Source organism: Protomyctophum parallelum (genome assembly GCF_964188405.1).
Source record: "Protomyctophum parallelum genome assembly, chromosome: 4".
Taxonomy (NCBI): Eukaryota; Metazoa; Chordata; class Actinopteri; order Myctophiformes; family Myctophidae; genus Protomyctophum; species Protomyctophum parallelum.
The window spans coordinates 54,306,129-54,320,853 of record NC_139700.1 but is presented as its reverse complement, the minus strand read 5'-3'; the positions used below and the strand labels follow the sequence as shown (position 1 = coordinate 54,320,853).

General features: G+C 43.7%; 1 protein-coding gene across 1 annotated transcript in view; it reads left to right on the top strand.

The window, feature by feature from the left end:
- Positions 1-1,675: 1,675 nt before the first annotated feature.
- The window catches only part of LOC310857565 (carbohydrate sulfotransferase 8-like), a 117,692-nt gene continuing 104,642 nt past the window's right edge, over positions 1,676-14,725 (top strand). Inside the window, exon 1 of the mRNA XM_083763282.1 lies at positions 1,676-1,952. The gene's annotated coding sequence lies outside the window, so the exon portion shown is untranslated. The remainder of the gene's footprint in view (positions 1,953-14,725) is intronic.

Below are 14,725 nucleotides of genomic sequence, written 5' to 3'. Positions count from 1 at the left end.
CCGGCGATTAGCTGGTAACAGACGGACGGACGTCACGGACGGACCGACAGACAGTGCAAAACATATACTCTCTCCCCATGCCTTCGGCCTGGTGGAGACAAAGAACACACAATAATAATGTGAGCGCCAATGGCTATATTCTACATCTAATTTGTGTACTCATCTCATTCAGTAGTCATTCATAGTGAAAACAGACATTTGGAAAAAAGAGTATATTTATTGATTGATTGAATACTTTATTAACAGGCCCCTATAAGGGCCTATGAGGCTTGTTTCCATTGTGGTCCTCTGTATAATATCGGAATCAGTCAGAATATGACCCTGCAAATAATCGGAGATCAGATATCGGTCATAGTTTCATAACCGTGCACCCCTAAGTAAAACTGATAACCTAGCTTTGAGAATACATTTTAATTGTTATTGTTACTATATTTTTTGTATCTGAAATTGGCTTATATTGAGTTTTAGTTATTTTTTACTTTTTTATTTGCTTTATTCTGATTTTGTGAACAATGAAAAAATTAAAGTGAAATGAGTTATTGAAATGTCAATGTGGGAAATAAAACAGTGCTAGAAAATCTAAGGCTTTTATTTAAAAATAGATTTGCTTCCTGCTATTCATTCAAAATAAATCAATATAATAGTGTCATTATAGGGCCATAGCATAGTGGCCGCCGCAGTCTTTCATTATCCTCATGATACTTGAGATGAAATATGAGGCAGAAAGGCAGACATTAATGACGGTTTCTCCCTGTAGCTTCAACCAGCCACACCAGTTGAATTAGCCTTTAAGTTTGATCAATATGTGCCACCATGGAGAATCACGCTATCTGTTATTCCAACCCCTTGGCTATTAGACGCCATTGAGCGGAATTTAATGAACTCCAATTGAGTCACATGCTCTGGGTTCTCACCAGACAATGGTTATTGGCAAGTTGTCGCTGACATTGTAAAACGCTATACAGTGGACGATCTGCCACTGTTTTCCCAGTTTAGACCAGCAGGGGGCAATGTAAAACAATTTAAAGGCTTCATGGATACATGCATGGCAGCCTGTGGAATATTTTTTTGTTTTATTCCAGGTCATTAATTGAACTATTACCTAGTTAATAGTTCAATTAACCGCCATCACATGACCTGAACAAACAAAATGCATACAAATGTTGGCTCACTGACAGTGACTTGGCTCATTTAGTTTATCAGAATTTTGAATTGGCTGCTAAACCACTATTTTAATCTAGATAATGAGCATCATTTACACCAGATGCGTTCTTTTAAATAATTTAGACTGGTGGTGAAAACATTACCAGTGTGTTTTCTTTAATAGATTCCATTCCACCGTTTGAAGACAGTGCAAATTTGCAAGCATCGCATCCACCTGGCTGCCTTTGGTGCTTCTCTTTCTTTCATCTTGTGAAGCCTAGTGAGTGTTGTTGTGTGCAGTCAGAAGTCAGTGCCGTGCCGTTGCCTGGCAGTCGTGTCGGCAGTATCCGTGCATCCTCTCCCACGGGACCGCCCGTGGAAAGCAAGAAATAGAAGCAGGGAGGGAGGAGAGGAGAGGAGAGGAGAAGCGCTAACGGTCACACACACATATCAGCAGCAAACACGCACAAAGCCTGGCTGCGCCTCGCCTCGCCTCGCCCGCCTCAGAAAGCAACTCACTTGGTCGCGTCGCCTCCACAGTGTTTTAAGTTTTGTCCCACGTACGTCGTGACACGAGGAGGACCTACTAAAAAAACGTTTTGGCTGTTTGGCTGTTTTGACTTTTCTAATAAGTAGGAAGGAAGCTATATGCTGAGAGAGACTAGAGAGACTGGTTGTGCCGAGAAGAAGAGCCCCTCTCAGCATCAAACAAGCAGGCGTGCCGCGGAATTATAGGGACTGGAGTTTGTAGTTTACAGTCACGGTCGAGCGAAACTCTTCACACAGCGTCCATGGTGAGAGCTGCAAAGGTGAGGCACCCATTGGTTTATTTATTTGTTTTAACCATATCATGTTTTCAACGAGAAATAAGATAATTCAATTGAAATATAGCCTGGCTATACCGTTGTCTTTATGTAATAGATTGTGGCTATGCAATCTTTTTCACAGAATTAACTGTTTTCTGAATAAAGTTAGCTTATAATACTTTCATGAAAATACAGACATTTAAAAGTTTAGATTAGATTTTAGATTAGATTAAATTTGTTGTCACTGCACATAGTATACAAATACTTTGGCAATGAAATGAAGACAACATACTGTATAGTTGTACAAAAGTTGTAATTAACTCATGCAGCCTTTGTCCAGTTCATGCTGTATGTCTGTAGGCTTTTCTGTATGTCTGTAGGCTTTTCTTGCCTGTGTGTAGCCTGTAGCCTGTAGCCTACTTTGTGCCTGTCATGAAATGCCACCTGATCAGATGATAGCCCAGAGGCTTATGCATGGTAGATGGACCCCCCTCAAATTTCAACGATGGCCTCTGGGCTAATCTTGGTAAACTCAATAAACGGGCCTATTTATGGGGCAATATGTCTGATGGCTGCAGTGCTGAGTGTGGAATCATGCAGGCAGTGGAGAATTGGCTCAGATTAAGATATAAAAATTCCCTTGATTTGCCTGTGCTGCACTATATTCACTGGGAAGATATCCATAACCGCAAAGTGTTTCTCTTTGACAGCCCACACAAGGGGGCTGTGAGTGAGGCATGAGAGCTTCAAACGGATACCATATCCCACCTGTCATGCCTGCGTAGAGGAGGGACAGGAGAAAGGGTTTAATCTTTTCTTTTCTCCTCATCTGTACTGTCAAAGCAGGAGAGAGAGAGAGAGAGAGAGAGAGAGAGAGAGAGAGAGAGAGAGAGAGAGAGAGAGAGTTGAATGAGCTGCTCTGAGATCGCACTGAATTATTTCTCTCCTTGCAGCTATAAATAGCCCAGGTTGTCCTGTGCACCTCACAGCATGACAGCACACCCTCTGGGCCTGAGAATCTGTGCACTTAGCTCCCAAAGTGTGTCCTACCTGTGCCCACTTTATACAATAGAGAGACATGCCCAATGTGCCCATGTGTGGCTGTGTGCACACTTTACAATAGAGAGACATGCCCAATTTGCCCATGTGTGCCCACTTTACAATAGAGAGACATGCCCAATTTGCCCATGTGTGCCCACTCTACAATAGAGAGACATGCCCAATTTGCCCATGTGTGCCCACTTTACAATAGAGAGACATGCCCAATTTGCCCATGTGTGCCCACTTTACAATAGAGAGACATGCCCAATTTGCCCATGTGTGCCCACTTTACAATAGAGAGACATGCCCAATTTGCCCATGTGTGCCCACTTTACAATAGAGAGACATGCCCAATTTGCCCATGTGTGCCCACTTTACAATAGAGAGACATGCCCAATTTGCCCATGTGTGCCCACTTTACAATAGAGACATGCCCAATTTGCCCATGTGTGCCCACTTTACAATAGAGAGACATGCCCAATTTGCCCATATGTGCACACTCTTGAGAAAAGTCGGCCTAGCCTATAATACATGTCATTCATCAAGTTGATTCTAAACGGTAAATGATGCATTTATATATAGCGCCTTTTCCAAGGCACTTTACAGAGATTACATTCACCCATTCACACACCGATGGCAGTGGAAACCATGCAAGGCACCAACCACCACATCGGGAGCAATTAGGGGTTCAGTGTCTTGCTCAAGGACACTTCAACACTAACTCTGGGGGAGCCCGGGTTCAAACTGGCAACCTTACGGTTACCATCCAGGCACTCTACCCCTGAGCCACCGCCGCCCACATTCTCTATTGATTCAACACAACAGAGTAAAATGTCGAGTGTCTTTAGAGAAATGTCACTATTGTACAATTAAAAAAAAACATGCAATTTCTCCATAGGTTTAGTTATTGTTTGTTTATTTACTCTTAATTTATTGATTGAATAGACCTATATTTTATTAGTCAAAAATGTAAACTGTGATACAGTCAGACATTATATGGCTAAAAGGACAATAAAAAAATTCCTGGGGAGTTGTTTCCATTGTGCTCCTATATTAGATATTCAATTAATCAATCGATTGATCAACCAACTATACCCACCCATTTGTCTACCTATCCATCTTGTCATATATACCGTAATAAATCATATTGGATCTTGCAGAAGGTTGGTTAAAACCTAATTGGGCGGGGGGGTTGGGGGGTTAATACCGTGGGGGAAATTCCGTTTTCAGCTCACATGGCTGCTCATATGGGTCTGATTAGCGCTCTGGAGTGGAGCAGTTAGTATAGGGGTTACAGACAGTGCACCTCGGCTGTCGACACATGGGGCCAGAAACTGAACCTGGAGGACACAATTGAATAGTGTTAATTTAGTTTTAGGCACATTTTAGTCACCTGGAATGTCTTAGTGTTAGTCTAGTTTTAGTCGACTAAATATCATAGGATTTTAGTCGACTAAATCTACAGTTGATGTAGTCGACTAAAATGTATTTTGGCGGGCTTTGATGCCGGCGTAGTGACTGTTTTTTTCACTTGCTGAAAATAGCTGATCTACAAGCTCACAACGTGTCGCGCTGCGTAGATCGACTATTTTCAGCCATGCAACCAAGAGTAAAATGACTTGTACTGGATCTCTTGTCCACTAGTCACTTCCTAACATTTTAGTCCAGTTTTTATTTGCTGACGAAATTGTCAGTATAATCTTAGTTTTAGTCTTAGTCTTAGTCTTTAGTCTTAAAAAATAAAGCTTCATTTTTTTCGCCAACAAAAATGAAAGCCTGGTACCGAGGCTAGGCTGCACCTGGTGAGAGCAGGAGTGGACCTGGTGAGACGTAGGAGGGGCCCGGACAGGAGTCAACCCACAGAGCCTAGTCCTTCCACGCGCCGGACCGGATTGGGTGGTCCTGATCCCTAATGGGACTGATTATGGGTAGCTACTGGGATGTAACTCGGGACTTGATCACCCCGGCTGGGTCACCTGAGTAAAGGGCAGTCCATACTGTCTCCGACCACCAAACTTTTCGTCGGAAAGATCTGACTTTTATTTTTTCTCCGAAGTCGAGTTCGGCGAGTCACAACATCTGGGAGTGCAGCTTTCAGAACTAAAATTCTGAGGAATGCGTTTCAGAAGTTGCGAGTGACGTCATGTTGTAGTTGTACCGGAGCTTTCCGACGAACAGTTCGAAGGTATGAAACCGCGATGGATACATCACTGAGGATACGTCCCAGGTGATGGCCTTGGGATACATCACTGAGGATACGTCCCAGGTGATGACCTTGGGATACATCACTGAGGATACGTCCCAGGTGATGACCTCGGGATACATCACTGAGGATACGTCCCAGGTGATGACCTTGGGATACATCACTGAGGATACGTCCCAGGTGATGACCTTGGGATACATCACTGAGGATACGTCCCAGGTGATGACCTTGGGATACATCACTGAGGATACGTCCCAGGTGATGACCTTGGGATACATCACTGAGGATACGTCCCAGGTGATGACCTTGGGATACATCACTGAGGATACGTCCCAGGTGATGACCTTGGGATACATCACTGAGGATACGTCCCAGGTGATGACCTTGGGATACATCACTGAGGATACGTCCCATGTGATGACCTTGGGATACATCACTGAGGATACGTCCCAGGTGATGACCTTGGGATACATCACTGAGGATACGTCCCAGGTGATGACCTTGGGATACATCACTGAGGATACGTCCCAGGTGATGACCTTATAGGATACATCACTGAGGATACGTCCCAGGTGATGGCCTTGGGATACATCACTGAGGATACGTCCCAGGTGATGACCTTGGGATACATCACTGAGGATACGTCCCAGGTGATGACCTTATAGGATACATCACTGAGGATACGTCCCAGGTGATGGCCTTGGGATACATCACTGAGAATACGTCCCAGGTGATGACCTTGGGATACATCACTGAGGATACGTCCCAGGTGATGACCTTATAGGATACATCACTGAGGATACGTCCCAGGTGATGACCTTGGGATACATCACTGAGGATACGTCCCAGGTGATGACCTTGGGATACATCACTGAGGATACGTCCCAGGTGATGACCTTGGGATACATCACTGAGGATACGTCCCAGGTGATGACCTTGGGATACATCACTGAGGATACGTCCCAGGTGATGACCTTGGGATACATCACTGAGGATACGTCCCAGGTGATGACCTTGGGATACATCACTGAGGATACGTCCCAGGTGATGACCTTATAGGATACATCACTGAGGATACGTCCCAGGTGATGACCTTGGGATACATCACTGAGGATACGTCCCAGGTGATGACCTTATAGGATACATCACTGAGGATACGTCCCAGGTGATGACCTCAGGATACATCACTGAGGATACGTCCCAGGTGATGACCTCAGGATACATCACTGAGGATACGTCCCAGGTGATGACCTTATAGGATACATCACTGAGGATACGTCCCAGGTGATGACCTTATAGGATACATCACTGAGGATACGTCCCAGGTGATGACCTTATAGGATACATCACTGAGGATACGTCCCAGGTGATGACCTTATAGGATACATCACTGAGGATACGTCCCAGGTGATGACCTTATAGGATACATCACTGAGGATACGTCCCAGGTGATGACCTTGGGATACATCACTGAGGATACGTCCCAGGTGATGGCCTTGGGATACATCACTGAGGATACGTCCCAGGTGATGACCTTGGGATACATCACTGAGGATACGTCCCAGGTGATGACCTTGGGATACATCACTGAGGATACGTCCCAGGTGATGACCTTGGGATACATCACTGAGGATACGTCCCAGGTGATGACCTTGGGATACATCACTGAGGATACGTCCCAGGTGATGACCTTGGGATACATCACTGAGGATACGTCCCAGGTGATGACCTTATAGGATACATCACTGAGGATACGTCCCAGGTGATGACCTTATAGGATACATCACTGAGGATACGTCCCAGGTGATGACCTTATAGGATACATCACTGAGGATACGTCCCAGGTGATGACCTTATAGGATACATCACTGAGGATACGTCCCAGGTGATGACCTTGGGATACATCACTGAGGATACGTCCCAGGTGATGACCTTGGGATACATCACTGAGGATACGTCCCAGGTGATGACCTTGGGATACATCACTGAGGAGACGTCCCAGGTGATGACCTTATAGGATACATCACTGAGGATACGTCCCAGGTGATGACCTTGGGATACATCACTGAGGATACGTCCCAGGTGCATCCATGCACCTGTTCTTAGTCAATTAATTTGTGTAGGACGAAACATTTACTCAGACACATGACGTAAACTCTCCATTCATTGTCAACGGGAATTTAATGTTTGTGTAAGACAAAAATCTACACTAATAGCTGAACATAGTTTAGGCTAGCGCTCCTCAAAAATAATGTCGATGAACTGGTGGACTGGTGGAATACATCGAGTGAAAACAAAAAGGGAATTGTTTTCTTCCCTATATAATATAGGCCTATACATTAGTCTGTACTGAAATAGGAGCCTGTGGCTTTAACTGTAGCACACTGAGTTGACGCTCAATTTCAATTGCCCTCCCTCTGATGTACACTGTTCTGTAATCAGCATTAGGATTCAATTACCATAAGGACCTTTAATCTGAGAGTACTCTCAGAGAAACACTATCCTTCCCCCCCGCACTAATGAGAAAAGAATAACCCACACACAAGGATTCCTCACCGCTAGTGTCAAGTACGCCGTCTACAAAGGGCAGTTATTTAAGGGACCAGAAGCCATTAATAATATATTAAACACACCCCCTACCTTCCCAAAAGGGACTCTGTCCTTCTTTTGAGGTCAATTCCCTTAAAACCGTGGCTTTCTTTGACTGACCTTTACTGTCAATGATTTTCTTTTTTCCTTTACCCTAGCCGTTTTTCCCCTGGGCCGAGGCTGACTTGAACAGGCCTGATGTGGAAGGATGTTAGTAATTGCTTCCTTTCATTCTGAGGAAACAAGACTCCAGGGATCTCCATATTGCATCTTTTAGTGGTATATGCTAATGGCTGCTAAGCTTCTACGGAGAGGGGTATAGACATAGTGACAATTCCAAACAAGTCGCTATGCAATTATAGTTTCTGCTTTGGTTATTCCTTGCTATTGAGATAGATAAACACCATTCTTTTTGTTACTTTTGTTCAATATATATATAGGGGTGCTCTTAACATTAAGCACTAATGGTGCTTTTTAATTTATTTGGATGGATTTTAGATTTTAATAGTATTTTAATTATCTTTTAACTAGCATACTAAAAGCCAGTGAAACGACATTTCGTTCTCTTATGCATTTTATGTATCTGCTGAATGACAATAAAGTTATCTATCTGTCTATCATCATATATTCCATTCAGCCAATCAAATCATCATAATTTGGTATACACAAAATAAATAAATATATATAAAATATATAAGCTATATAAAGAATATATCTTTTTTATATTTTTAAATTGTAGCACATTACTGCTGTTTAACCCATTCTGACCGGGCACCCATTTTGGTGTCAGCATCATGTTATGCTTTAGCTATTTAAAAATAGCAGATCTACAAGCTCATATCGCGCCACCGAGTGGCGCGATACGAGCTTGTAGGTCTGCTATTTTTTGAAAAATCGAAGAACGACTGACATTTTTAGAATCTGATCTCAGGTCAGAATGGGTTAATCAGACCAGTGTGTGTCCAGTGGAAACCTCGTGTGAATCTGATCTCAGGTCAGAATGGGATAAACAAACATTGAAAGTCCATAGACGTGGCCAATCACAGCGGGCCTTTCCTATAGAACTGCAGTGATGCTCCTGTACTTTCCCTGCTCTATCCTTGCTCTACTTCAATCTCTCTCTCTCTCTCTCTCTCTCTCTCTCTCTCTCTCTCTCTCTCTCTCTCTCTCTCTCTCTCTCTGTCTCTCTCTCTCTCTCTCTCTCTCTCTCTCTCTCTCTCTCTCTCTCTCTCTCTCTCTCTCTCCTCTCTTCTCTCTCTCTCTCTCTCTCTCTCTCTCCTCTTCTTCTCTCTCTCTCTCTCTCTCTCTCTCTCTCTCTCTCTCTCTCTCTCTCTCTCTCTCTCTCTCTCTCTCTCTCTCTCTCCTCTTCTTCTCTCTCTCTCTCTCTCTCTCTCTCTCTCTCCTCTTCTTCTCCTCTCTCTCTCTCTCTCTCTCTCTCTCTCACACACACGATATTCACGCAGAAACAACATCATCACAGACGTTAGACGTGAGAGCAGGCTTCTAGCTATAATACAAACAGGCTTTAAATATCACCGTGTTACATCACGCGGTGATATGATAGTCTCGATCCCCCCCGCAGATATGATCAAATAACGCGAAATGGTCTTATTCCACAGTGCTGTAAAATAAAGTTCCAATTTATTTTCCAGGGTTTCATAGATGACCGTGTTACATGTTTAATATGTCTATAAGAAAAATAGCATAATTTGCTTTACAGCCACTTTAAGTGGTAACTAGACAATTATTGGATGTCCAGTTCCCGTAGCAATTTGTATTCATTAATATGGACATTTGCGAAGCTGAGAAAGCATGAGAGAGACATACTGTACCTGAAGGGATTTTGAACCTTAGGGCAAGTGTGGGCACTCAGGTTCAGAGAGATGGAGTTTTAGTGACTACACACCATGGAAATGTCAGTCCATGAAGGGTTTCTGAGGATGAGCACTGAAAGCCTAATTTTGGAGATAGAGGGTGCGTACGGAAATGTGCACCGGGAGCGCACCCGCCCATTAGTTTGCATTGCACAGTGCACTCAGTGCGCCATTTCCGAACGTGCCCAGAATCTGGGAGAGTGATTTAGGAGGTGTTTAAGTGTCATTTCCCTTAATAGTTATTTTCGTTCGGTTGTCATGTAGACACTGTGTCAAGTAGCCTACGCTCAACACGAGGTGGTTTATATCAACTCAGTCGGTTGGTTTCTGTTCCAGTTGTTTGATCTATTAATACCCTCAAAGGGGTTTTGATTAAGAGTGCATCAACAGCAGGCTGCAGAAAGGATTGCTTGAATAAATGATCAGACTGAACGTTTTTTTGGTGTGTGACTTTTATATTTGACATGATTTCATGGCAGAATGTTCTCTCTGCCAGAGTAAATGGCAGAGATGCTTGATAATAGTTCCTCTCGTTCCTATTGGAACATTGGGCGACGAGTCCTCTCCATTTGCTCCGGTCTCTGGCGACCCTTCTTGCTCCGTGCTCCAGCTGACACCCATCTGGCTTTAGGTCTTCCTTGGCCGTCTGTCTCCATGTCTTCTTTGGCCTCCCTCTCTTCCTCTTCCCCCCTCCTGGCATCCAGTCCATTGCCACACTTTGCCGGTCTCTCTCTTGGCAGTCGGAGTAGACGTGCCTGCAGCCTTTCTCCTTCTCCTTTCATCCACGATGACAGACAGTGGTGCTGCTGCCCCTGCCCTTCTCATCACCTCCTCGTTGGTGATGTGGTCTCTCCATGAGATCCTCAGGCTGGATCTGAGGCCTCGTGATGAAAGGGTTCATGACAAACTGTTTGCAGGGATGATGTTCTGTAATTGTGTTGAGTTGTGAGGGACCCGAGTTTGAATCTGACTCCCATCTTGTCTTGCATTTCTCTCTGGCCTCGGTTTTCAGTCTCCTCTCTAATAATGCTAACATTGAGAAAGAAAATCGTATTTAACCCATTCTGACCTGAGATCAGATTCATACGAGTTTTCCACTGGACACACACTGGTCTGATTAACCCATTCTGACCTGAGATCAGATTCTAAAAATGTCAGTCGTTCTTCGATTCTTTTCAAAAATAGCAGACCTACAAGCTCGTATCGCGCCACTCGGTGGCGCGATATGAGCTTGTAGATCTGCTATTTTTAAATAGCTAAAGCATAACATGATGCCGACACCAAAATGGGTGCCCGTTCAGAATGGGTTAAGACAATTAAGCATGGCATTTCAGTTTGTGTGCCCAGATGGAACGAGGTCTTCTACGCATAGACCTTGTGAGTTGTGACTGATGCTGGGGTGTTAGCACTAGTAGCCTAATAGTATTCCATTTGCAGAGAGACATTTTATGGTACTTGCAGCTGAGGATGTGAAAATGTGCCTTTGATTTGATTGCAGCTAAAGCTTCAAAGACGTGTAAAGGCTGAGCCGTGACGAAACGGGGGAAAACTGCTCAAACTATTGTAGTTTTAAGGAAGAAATATTTTTATTGAAAAAAATATTAGGCTCTAATACCTCAGAGTATAGAAGGCCAAACGGTTGAAAATGTGCCTTTGATTTGATTACAGCTAAGCTTCAAAGACGTGTAAAGACTGAGCCGTGACGAAACGTGGAAAAACTGCTCAAACTATAGAAGAAATATTTTTTATTGAAATGATTAGGCTCTAATAGCTCAGTATAGAGGGCCAAACGGGCAATGTCTTTGGTGTTAAGACTCTTTATCACTACTAGAGCCGGGCCCTGTTGGGCACTGGCCTACTTGGAACGATGCAAGTTGGAAATGCAAGACCTACCCAGTCACTTTTATGCCCATATTATTGAAATAAAAATATAGTTGTAGTGAATCAATCAATTCATTCATTCATTCATGAAGCATTTCATTATTTTTAAATTTAATTCTTTAATTTAGAGTAGCCAATTTTTACCTCCTTTTTTCCACACAAATGTAGTTGTTATGCCAATTTATTCCTCCCCACACACATCTCTGTGTTGGTCACTGCTTGTATCCAATTGGCTCACCTGCCAGTGAGAAGCCCCCACCAGAAGGACGTAGAGCCTTCGTCCTCCTCCCGGCCAACATTCCCCGCTGATAGAAGGTGCCGCCCCAGCCTGTATGAGTACTGTATATGCAATGACAATTCGAACCCACAACCTTCGTGGCGGTGGGCACGGACTTTACCACTGTACATAGTTGTTTGCTAATTGCTATGTATAGTACTAGATCTAGCTTGAAAAAAGGAAAGAAAATCTGCGGGGGTCGCGATCGAGTCATGTCCAAAGCATCTTCCCCAGCATGGCCCCCAGCCAAAAACGCTGAGAACACCCTGCTCTATAGCGCCTTTATTCTGAAAACCCCCTGCTCTATAGCGCCTTTATTCTGAAAAATTATGGCAGCGTCGTAAATGTTAAAAGGCTGTTTTCTCGTAATCTAGGCTGTAGAACGCAGACGTTCTGGGATCATTTCTGCTGTGTCAAGGTTACAATATTAACGCTTCAGAAGAGAAATAAGACTTTTTAGAGTAATAATGGCGTATTTGAGAAACGGAAGCAGACACGATGCTATGGGTATAGGGGGTACCATGGGCAAAAATAAAAGTAAATAAAATAATGCAAGCACATTGAAGGGGTTGAACGGAGTCTACGAATTGGTGCCAGAGCACAGATCAATGTCGCACGGCGGCACGAGGGGCCTGGAGGGGCGCGGAGCGCCGTCGTGTGTGCAGATAGAACTGGTAGAATGTTGAGGGGAAGTCAGTGACATTCACTTAGTAAGAGACCACACCTTCGCTCAAGATTAACAGTTTATTGAAACAGAATGAGATGAATGCATGGAGTGGAGTGAGGAACCCAAGGTAGGGCGAGACTCAGGGTGGGGGCGTAGTCTCTGGAGCTGACGGTCATCTTTGCTCTATACTCGGAATGAGCGGCTGGTCGTCTCTGCTCCGTCACTGCCCCCCCTGGATTCCTAGAGAATCGAGGTGGAAGGAGGAGGTTGGGGTGGAGGAGGATGGCGATTTTGAAGAGTAGTGAAAATAGCCGATCTACAAGTGCAGTACTCACAACCCATGTTTGGTCTGTCATGGAGCAGGACAAACAACTTGGTTGAGAGATCGCAGGTGTATTTATGCTGTGGTGATTACACCAGGGATTGGCTGGGTGATAATTAAAGGCAGGTGAGTTGATGAGGAGGGAGGAGTTGTTGATAATGAGGGAGGAGTGGTTAAGGTCAAGCGGAAGGAGGTCTCTTCTCCCGAAACTACGTTGTATAAATACAACTTCCCTTATGAGGACCAGAAAGCACAACAGTCGCGGAACGGCAGTTCCTCTAATGTCACAGTCTATGATTGGGCGACCTGAAACTGGCACACAGTTCTGTGCGCTGCCGCCTGTCTCAATAGATATAGCATTTCACACACATATACATTACGCAGGTAATTGAGCAGTGAAACAGTATATTACAGTATATTGAAACAGCATTGAAATAAGTGATCACAGATGCACAGATATTTCTTAGTCTTACCGGGCAGTGGGGAAATCGATGGAGAATATATACAGAGAGAGATAGACACTGGAGCAGTTCGGACAGTTTAACCCATTCTGACCTGAGATCAGATTCATACGAGGTTTCCACTGGACACACACTGGTCTGATTAACCCATTCTGACCTGAGATCAGATTTAAAAAATGTCAGTCGTTCTTCGATAAAAAAATAAATAGCAGACCTACAAGCTCGTAGCGCGCCACTCGGTGGCGCGCTATGAGCTTGTAGATCTGCTATTTTTCAATAGCTAAAGCATAACATGATGCTAACACCAAAACGGGTGCCCGTTCAGAATGGGTTAAGCCTTTTATTCGGGTGCTATAGTATAAGAAATGATATACTGTGTATATCTCTGCTGTCGGGAGGAAACCACCTAACTCCAAAATGTTCATTTTTCAGTAAATGAAAAATATACATTTTTCAGGAAATATAAGAAAACCATATATTTTTTAAACAAAGCAATACTGCCTCATCAAAGTTGGTGTTGTGACTTTGTTTATTGTCAATTACTTCCATGAGAGGGGGAGAGGTGGCGGTGGAGGCAGCTGCTTTAGCAGACAGTTTGAGGGTCCAATGGAGTTGAGAGGTTTTGTCCAAAGCACCTTTTACTACTTTCCATTTGTTCAATATTTTTAACACACAGACAGTAAAGGGTGTTCAATAGAAAAACCTCAAAAATGGAGTTATGAGGTTTCCTCGCGACAGCAATACACTTTCACTCTACTATAAGTAAAAGTACATAAGCCGTGTTTGTGAAAATGGCCCAAATTGTCTGTGTATTCTGTGGAGAAAGCGCCTACAGGGATGGACTTTGATCTAGAGTAGCCTATTGAGTGACATCTGAAATCCATGTCCACTCCATCTCAAGGCCACCTTGCGTGCAGTGGAGCTGTTCCCATTGGGATATCAGTGCGAGGATGTCAGCTTGTATTCTTTATTGAAATGTTCCAATTTCATCAACATTTGAAATATGTTGACCCACTATGAGACCTACTGTACAGTGATTGAATACAAGGACGGCAAGGAATATTATGATCAGCAATATAATCTGTAAATCCGCCGAGTCGATACTGTAACGTAAGCCACCTCCGCCACCACGATGAAGGGGTCGAGCTAAGTAGATTAATCCCCTTTTCATTCTCTGATGAAACCATAATCGTACTGCCGGAAATCAGCCTTCGATGTCCTACCTAGATGTATGAAAGTTTATACTGTGAACTCGAATAACACAATATACCTATCATTACATTTAAGATAGGTCAGCTATTAAATGACAATGACAGTTAATCCCTTGCTTTTTGTAGAGTAATTGACTTAGCAATTGATTTATTTAGCACCACGTCAGAGAGGGTTTAACAGAATGCTGCATCTCATCTCACCCAATATGCTCATTGTGTCTCTGAGACAAAAGAAGTAAATGTGCTTGCT